Source organism: Artemia franciscana, chromosome 18 (assembly GCF_032884065.1).
Source record: "Artemia franciscana chromosome 18, ASM3288406v1, whole genome shotgun sequence".
NCBI classification, from domain to species: Eukaryota; Metazoa; Arthropoda; class Branchiopoda; order Anostraca; family Artemiidae; genus Artemia; species Artemia franciscana.
The window spans coordinates 9,070,730-9,078,789 of NC_088880.1; positions in this window are offsets into that span (position 1 = coordinate 9,070,730).

Below are 8,060 nucleotides of genomic sequence, written 5' to 3' on the forward strand. Positions count from 1 at the left end.
CCGATAAACCATACATTACTGCGACATTTGAAAAACTAATAAGGAAAAAAATCAATTTTTTGAAGCAAGGACATATCACACAAACTAATAATCTAAGAAAGTTCCTGAATAGAAAATTGAGAAATGCAGCTTCTGAGTATTACAATAGTAAAGTTAAGGATTTGTATTCTAACAAGCCCAAACAATGGTACGGGAAAATTAAAGAGATTTGCGGAAAAAACCCTGTTGAAGTTAATTTTCATCTCCCTGAGCCCCCTTACAAGTTAGCCAACGATTTGAGCCTGCATCTTGCGTCCATAGTACAAAGTCTCCCCCCTTTCACTGGCTCAGGTCGAATTATTCCTCCCTCCCCCCAAATTTCTCCCTCTGATGTTATAATAAAATCCGAAAGCTCAAAAAATCAAGTACTTGCCCATTAGACATCCCAATTGACTTGATTAAAGTCTTTTCAGACACAATTGCTGGACCTTTACCTGATATTTTTAACCAAATTACAAAATCTGGTAAATTCCAAAGCTGCTGGAAACTAGGTTTTATAACACCCATCCCAAAAAATCTTCCAGTCTGACTATAACTAACATGCGTCCTATTACACTCACTCCAGTTTTTTCTAAGCTTTTCGAAGGGTTCCTTTGCGACTGGCTTAAAATTAAAATTATACCACGCATTAACATCCGACAGTTTGGTAATTTAAGAAAAACCTCCACCACCCATTACATTGTACACTTGATTCACACCATCCTAAGTGACTTTTACTACAGGATAACTTTGAAATTGACTCAATATTAGTAAATATTGTTATATCATTCCTTTCAAACAGATCGCAAGTTGTAAAATACAAAAATACTTACTCTAACCCCCTCCCTAGGTACTGTGGAATACCTCAGGGAACCTTATTGGGACCATTCTTATTTCTTGCCATGATTAACGAAATTGGCAAGGAATTCCCCCAAAGATGGAATAATGTGGATGACTTATCGATCCTTGAAGTATGTCATAGGAATATTAAAAGTGAACCCGTTGAAATCCTAGCCCAATGTTCGGATAAATCTAAGAATCTAAATATGACAGTAAATCCCACTAAATCACAGACAACTTCTTGAAACCTACTCCTGTTTTTTGCGACCCGATCCCTCGCGAAATGCTAGTGAAACATGTTAAGCTTCTTGGTGTCACAATTTCTAATGATCTTAAGCGGGACACACATGTTTCCAAGATTGTTAAACAAGCAAATGCTTCACTATCCATGTTTAAGCTGCCAAACAAATTTAATTGTCCTAAGATACATTCCCTCCGTGTTTACTTATCCATTATCAGGCCATTATTGGAACATGCATGTCCGGTCTGGCATTCGCAACTTTCAAATGAACTTAGTGACAAAATCGAGTCAGTCCAAAAGCGTTCGCTCAGGATCATTTACAAAGAAGGCAAAATTCCATACTCCTTCCTCTATAAAGCTGCATGCATTATCACCTTAAAAGAAAGGAGGGAAAAAATTTGCCTGCTTTTCGCTAAATCAGTCATTTCCAATCCCCGTACTGAGGACTTACTCCCTGATTTTCATAATCCCATTAGACTCCGACTCCCCCGGTCAGCCTCCTTAGCAATCCCAACTTACTCTCCGATCCATGCTGTTACAGAGAAGTTTTATCCCCTTTATTCTGGAACACCTTAATAACAATTCGTGATTATGTACTTGCCAAATTCCCCTTTTCCTCTATTGCCGTTTTTATTTTTGATCTACTGTAATGTTTTTGTAATTTAATTGTCAAGTTTACTGATTTGCCCTTTATCTTTGATGATTATGCCTTTTTAATTTCTTTCTAATTTTAAGTGTTTGACTTAATGTACTGATTTGAATTTTTTTTCTCTTAGCTTTTACTGACATATAAGGCGAATTCGGCTCTATAGAGCTTTTGATAGTCTTTTGAAAATAAATATTATCTTATCTTATCTAACAGCATGAAGTATTCGTTACAAACATTATTTCAATCTCTTGTTCGTCAAGGTGTTTGATACTATGATCATTCGTTAATGATTGAACATTTATATTTGTTCTAGTACATTATTCATTTTATTCGTTGTTAATTTTAATTTCTTTTAAGTTTGCATTTGATTTTTTTTTTTTTAGTTGATCTTTTTTGGTTTAGATGGTTAGAAGTTTAAGTATTTTAAGGTTTTCTTTGACTCTGCTTATCTTAGTTCCATCTTTTACTCTTTTTTTTAAATTGTGTTTAGATTTATATGACGATGGCCGTAGCTGTGATTATTATATATTTAGTGTCATTTTTTAATATGACAAGAACTGCCACTGATTGGCATAAAGGCCTTTGACAGTGAAATTGTCTAATTTTTCCCTTTTTAGTTGTTGAGTTTGGTTTTTTTTCTTTCCTTTTTATTCGAATCTACTGCACTTGTTGTATTGCTGAAATAGGCTGAAAATAAACTATAATACAACTTGATTTGGGAATTATGTGGTCAGATTTAGCAGCTTAGAGCGATATTTCTGACATACCCATCAACAGTAGCTGCACATTGTGACACAAAATCATATCCTATCCTAAGGTATTGCGCGCACTATTTTGATAACATGGATACGCATAGCCTCATTCGATTTAGTTTAACTTTCACCACAATATTCCCTGAGGATGTCAAGTAAACACTACTAGGTGATCCCGAGTAATTACTGATGTGTAATTTTGACAACTAGGATGCATATAGTGTCCTCTGGTAAAGTTCAACTTCCCATCAAAAATTTATGAAATTTTCAAATTAATACCCTTAGCTCTTCCTGAAACAATGCAGACATGCCACTTTGACAATCTGGATGCAAATGGTGTCTTTTGACATAGTTCAACATCCCAATCGATATTTCCCGAAAGTTCAAACCTAATAATCTTGGATATTCCTGAGATTATAGCTCGGATGAACAAAGTGTCTTTGAGTTAAACATTCCCCTCAACATTCCCTGAAAGTCTCAAGTTCTCGAGGTATTGAAGATATGTTGTTTTGACAGCCCGGATGTATTTAGAGTCTTATTATTTAGTCTAACATCCCCCTTAATATTCTCTGAAAGACGATTTTTTGATAACCTGGGTAAACTTAGTGTTTGATCATTTAGTGAAACATCCCTTTAAAATTTTTCTAAACTTTCAACTTAATACCCTTAGCAGTTCTTGATATATTGCAATTGCACTCTTTTGTGCTACTGGAAGCATTTGCTCCCAGTGGCTTACTGAGTCTTTTTATTTAGTTCAAGATCCTAGTCAGTATTTCCTGAAATGTTTAACTTAATACCCTTAGCAGTTATAGTAGTTGTAAGAGTAGCAGGAGTAGAATTAATATCAATAGCTGTTGGTAGTTGTAGGTAGAGTCACAAGTATTCACAGTTGAAAGTCATCGCAGTCTAAAGTAGTCGCAGTCGCAATTAGTCAGAGTTGATAATTGTCTCAGTCACAAGTAATCACAGATGCATTCATAGCAGTAGTAGTTGTGGCACTGTAGTAGTCTTGAAAGCTTTAATTTAATACCATTAACCCTTCCTAAGATATTGCAGATACACCCTTTTGATAACCTGGATGCAAATAGTGACATTTGATTTAGTTTGAGACTTCATGAAGTTTCACCCGAATGAACCTAGGCTTTTTGTATTGACCCAGGATCAAACGTTCCCCCCCCCTCTTCCAATAATATATCTCATGTGTAAAGATTGAGGAAATTCTATGATTTATAGCCCTGGGGCTATGGGGAATTTGCCATCCCTGGAGGCATCCCAACGAAATGATTGTCTCGAATTTTGATCGATATTGAGCATCTAAAACGGTGAGTAGGAGGGGAATAATAATATCCTTCAATTATGTTTCAACGTCGCCTTAGACTTGGCCTGAAATTTCCGACTTACTTTCTTCGACCGTTCCTGTGATATTGCTGATACACCCTTTTGATAACCAGAATGCACATAGATTGTGGATTTTATTCAAAATCCCTCTCAACATTTCCTGAAAGAATTACCTAACTACCCTTCGTATTTTTGGAGATCAGGGATCAAACTCCCAAAAAAGAACTTCAAGTGTAAAACGATTGGCAACTTGAATAACTTAGAGTCCCTGTTCAATGGGCCGCGGAGGGCTATGTAATCCCTGTAGCCACAGTATTTACCTTTAAACTTTTTTAAACAAAATTGCTGATTAAAATTTTTGTCAGACGTCAATGGGGGGAGGGAAGTTAAAAATGACCCTTCGCAAGTAAAGTTTTAATTTCATACCCTCAGTCGTTCCTGATTTATTACGGACACATCCTCTTGATAATCTGGATGCACACAGTGTCTTTTGATTATGCTCAACATCCCCCTAACGTTTTTTAAAGTTTCACCTTAATACCATAGTCTTTTCGGACAAATTTGGGGTCAATCGTCTCCCCCCACCTTTTTCCAATGAAAAGCCATGTCTGTAAGTAATAGGCTAATTGCATGATTTACAAACCAGGCTGTAGGAGGTATAGCATCGTCGGAGGCATAATAATTAAACCTTTTAGCATTTAAATTTTTTTTTTTTTGTCAAACTTTCAATCAATTTTGAGAGGAAAGGAAAACTAAAAAGGGCAAGGGGCTGCAGTGGACGCCCTTTGATCAGGTTCAACATTCCCGTTAACATGCACTGAGATCACTAAGATATTACCGATACGCTCTGTTTAGGTGGAGGAGTCTGTACTTAAGTAGGCTAAGCACATTTTTTATCTCCTACTGCGATTGTGACAGAATACTTATTTGAAGTGTACGTACAACGATTGAAAAAAAAAGAATGTCAAAGTAACAGTGATATCATGTAGGTTTTTTCCTGTTCTTGACAGTGCATTTGCGTAGACTGCCTTTTGCATATGTTACTTTAATCTTATTGTTACATAAGACTTGTTGAGAAGACTAACGTCATTTTTGAACAAGACTTCTTGGCAATTAAGACAATCTGTATGCTTTACAAAATATACCGATAGCTATGTTTCATATTTGGCCATCCTATTGCACTCAGTTGTTCTGTTTAATTCCCTCAAAGCTACAAAAACAGTAGCCTCCCAACGGAGGCTAAGATTCATAAAATTGGGCGTATAAGTTGCATATTATCTGTCACAATATGTGCCAATACATCTAGTCAGAATGATGCTAATAACAAAAGTAAATTTGTTAACAAAAAAATAACCTTACAAAACATGAAAATGGGTCATTTGTCAATGGGTCACAAGCAAGAGTGTCGTGGGAGGCTACCCCCCATTGGGAATAAAAGGAAGCAATAAAAGCAGATCGATATGCTGTAGAACGTTTAAGAACCAAAGGGGGAGGCAGTTGCAACAGAGATTTAAATAGAAATAATATTGCTAGGATTTTGTTTTTGAAAGTACCATATCAAAGTAATAACTTCTCTCATATGTTTCAAATCTAACAAATTTAAGAAAAAAAAAATGAAGTCTCTGTTTCTGATGCATTTTCAAGCTTTGATGGTCGATGTAAAATATTTCTGAGTATTCTCACTGCTGTATTTTGAAGTACCTTTGATACTTTTATATGCGTTCAAAATTTTATTAAGACAAATATTTTTGCAATATTAAATAAGGACCAATCAAAGGTTACTAAACTATTTTTAAAATAAAAAACCAAAAAAATTAAAACGATCCACAGACGCAATATTTTATGAAAAGTTTTACCCTTAAATAATCAGTTTGGCTCTGAAATGACGAAAGATGATAATTAAATAATGATATTACTGGACCCTTAAGATTTTGTACTAAACAACCTGAAGCTCCAAATAAAGTTATTTTTGAGAAGCTCGTTTTGAGGAACCAAAATCATAAATTCAGTTTTTTCGAAATCTATAAGATTTATAAGTAAAACAGTTCAAAATAGAGATGATACCTTTTTATTGACAGTGAATAGATATAAAATTATTTAACTGGATCCACAGACGCAATATTCCACAGACGCTTTAATAACAGTTATAATCGAACTCTCAGGTAATGCAGATACATCATTTGCTTTAACAGGTACAGCTTTCTTATCTATTAAAATAATTTTAAGATAATTATTTTCCTGCAAAATCCTTGAAATATCATCTATATTGCGTCAACTTTACGGAATTATCAAATAGAAAATAGAGCAGTCACCCTTTACATTTTCTTCTTTCTTATCCTCTTTACACTACTCACTGTGAAACTTTGGCATATATCTCTGGACTAAAAATAAAAGGACAAAATAAGAAACAATTACAATCCAGTGTTAAAATACATTGGCAGGATAATGGTAAGATAATAACATAGGTTAATACAACGTGACAGCCATCATTTGAGTGATCGAGGAAAAAAAAAAGTCAACAACTACACAGCATTTAAAGAAATTGGCATGTCATAATCACCTAAAAATATTTGGCAATAAGAAAAAAAAAATACTTTATTTGTTAATAAGAAATAATTACAACCTACTATTCAAAGAAATTGGCAGAATAATACTGAAACAGTAACATAAGTCAATACCATAAAATACTATACATAAATACCGCACACAAATCGTTAATTAAGTCAATGAGAAAAAAAAAATATTATAAAATATGTATCCTAAACTGAAAAACAACAAAGCGGCACCAACAGACGTATAAATAAAGAACATCACGTATTTTAGTACCTCTCCTTAATGAATCTCCTTTATTAAATTCCTTTATAAATAAGGTGATATTTTCCTCGACCAGCTAAGTGGTTCTGTATAGTCTAAAACCCCCGAGAGCGAGTCTACCAAAATATTATGAGGTAAGATGGTTCTTCTTCTTCTTCTTTTAAAACCTATTGGCTTTTCAGTCGAGACCGTTTATCCTCCTTCCTTTTCTTCATCTTAATATGGAGCACCGGTCTATCACAGGCTACTGCAATTTACTAATCATGTAGTAGCTTTATGGATTCAATACACCAGAGTATACTGGTGAATAATTTTTATTTCAATACTCCTTTGGAGGGTATAGTCAGCCTTGCTTTTGGCTGAAGATAATTGTTTGTGGCGTTTGAAGTACTCTAGTAAATTATTTTGAAGAGTTTACTGTGTTGGTGCTAGCCCATTGAATAGAGATAGACAATTGTTTCACTTTTTAAATTATGTGATATTAAATAGGGGGATGATGTTGTGAGACCGCTTATATTGGGAATTCAATAAAAAAAGCCCACAGGTTGAAGGCTATGGGATTCTAACCATGAATAATTGTAAATACTTCTCCTTAAGAAGCTGCTTGTCAATTTGCTTTCACATATTGCTTGCAATAATAACTTGGTTTGTTCCAAAATGGCTTCCAGGAGCCTCACTATTTCGTTTGTTAGAGGTTTGTTCGAAGAAATGTTTACTGGATTTCCGTATCATTGTATAAATGTCTTTTAAGCACATGCTTAGACAAATAACTTTTGATGTGCCAGGCTCTGTTTGAAAATTGAAAAACTTCAACACAGGTGGCTAAAATACATGCAGAATACGAAAAAAGCAAATAAAGACAATTTATAGGCAGATTTTAGCTGGTAAATTTCATGAAATAATACATGACTAAAGTCATGAGCGTAAAAGATGCAATTTAATTCAAAAGGCTTAGAAGGAGATCTCGAAAGGGACAAATTTTCCAGGTAGGATGTGATGAACAGCGCACTGGAATGGTTTAAGAGCAAGCAATCCACAAAATTATGACCCAAGCTTACAATCCACTGAAAGAAATGAGGAAGATACCTGTCTCATCATTTTCTGTTCCCACCCTTTTTTCTTTTTTGACAAATGCAGCTGTTGATTTGGTAATTTTACCCTAGTGGCCCATCCCAGACTATGTATATCTTGAATCTGAATTTTAGCTGGAACTCAGTAACGTGGAAAATGCCTATGTCAGGATCATGCAGGGCAAACTAGCTAAAAAAAGTGAATTTAGTGTCTTGAAGCAAAAAAATTAATCCGCTGCATAGATCCTGGTGAAGATAGCTAGGAAATGTGACATTTGAGTTGAACAGAGCATTCGGTTTCACTGCTGCAGCAATGCGGCGCAGAATATCCACCGCTT